The sequence below is a fragment of the Cyprinodon variegatus genome, unplaced genomic scaffold, assembly GCF_000732505.1.
Source record: "Cyprinodon variegatus isolate N-32 unplaced genomic scaffold, C_variegatus-1.0 Scaffold2145, whole genome shotgun sequence".
NCBI lineage: Eukaryota > Metazoa > Chordata > Actinopteri > Cyprinodontiformes > Cyprinodontidae > Cyprinodon > Cyprinodon variegatus.
Window position 1 is genome coordinate 10,605 of NW_015152598.1, and position 1,329 is coordinate 11,933.

Consider the following 1,329-nt stretch of genomic DNA (forward strand, 5'->3'; position numbering starts at 1 on the left):
TGAACACTTTTCTTTTATTGGTCGGATGAAATATGCTGATATTTGAGAAGGACTTGTATAAACTGACCTGTGTTACAGAAATAAACTGAACTGAAAACTGGATAATTTTCCTGATCCGTTCGTTAAGATGGACAGGAGACCTCGGAAAATGGACGGATTTTCTGATCCGCTCAGAATTCTTCTTCTTCTGTTTACATTAATGAGGCTGAGCTGATTGGCTGCTGGAATAAAGAGGATTGGAGGAAGAACCAAATATGGAGAAAAAGGAGGAGAAAAGCCAACTGGTCTGAGGAGCAGCAGCTGGTGGAGGAGAATAGAGGAGCTGAAGGGGGATTAGCTTCCAGGGCGACTGGGAGCTCATTGCTGAGTGAGTTAGCTGGTTATTGGACCTGCTCTGCTCTGGAACCTGGTTACACATCTAGGTTTAAATTCTTTAAAATATTTATGACTGGGAGCATTTTATCGTCTGTAATTACAGCTGAAATTCATCTGTTTTATGTTCAATGTAAAAACGTTGCTGCTGCTGAAACTGACTTCCTCTTTATTCAGGTGTGGATCGGCCAATCAGATTCCTGCGTCATCCAGGAGATTTTCCTGAATCCGAACAAAATGCATCAGTTGGTAAAAACCAGCAGTCAGACTGGAAGCTCTGGTGAATACCAGTGGAGGCTTCCTGGATGCACTAAGAACCAGATTCAGCACAGAGCATCAGAGAGGGCTTTAAACGCACCTGATACTGCAATGCATTCTGGGCCACGGTTACCAGGCAACAGTTTGTTTACATTCCAGAGATGGATAGGATGCTGCCAGAGACAGAACCTGAACTACAGAGTGGTGATGGCGCCGCTGAGACCAGCGGATCAAAGCGTCTCGCATGGCGGCGGCAGCTCTAATTCCCACAATGCACTGCGGTTTGTTCACCCTTCATTTGGTTCAGCAGAACTTTTTTCCATAAGAAACTGTTTCCTGTGACCATTAGGTCCTGAAACTGATGGTGGAGCGGCTCACCCGGCGCTCAGCGGGGCGGGGCTAGCAGCAGCCAATAGGACGCTTTAAAAACGCCATAAACATCCAGCAGAACATATAAATAATAAATACTAAATATAATTAAATAATAAATATTTATCTAATTATCTGTAAAACAAAACAGGTTTATTCCTGTTCATATTTAGTTTCAATAAAAAAATTAAAAGTTGCATCTAGAGGAAAAAAAACTTATTACCCATGTGGTAGAAAAGTTCATCCCTGTACATGAAAATTCATACTTTACCACGGTTCTTAAACGCACCACATGCAAAACATGGAAATCTATGAAAATGAGTCATTTTT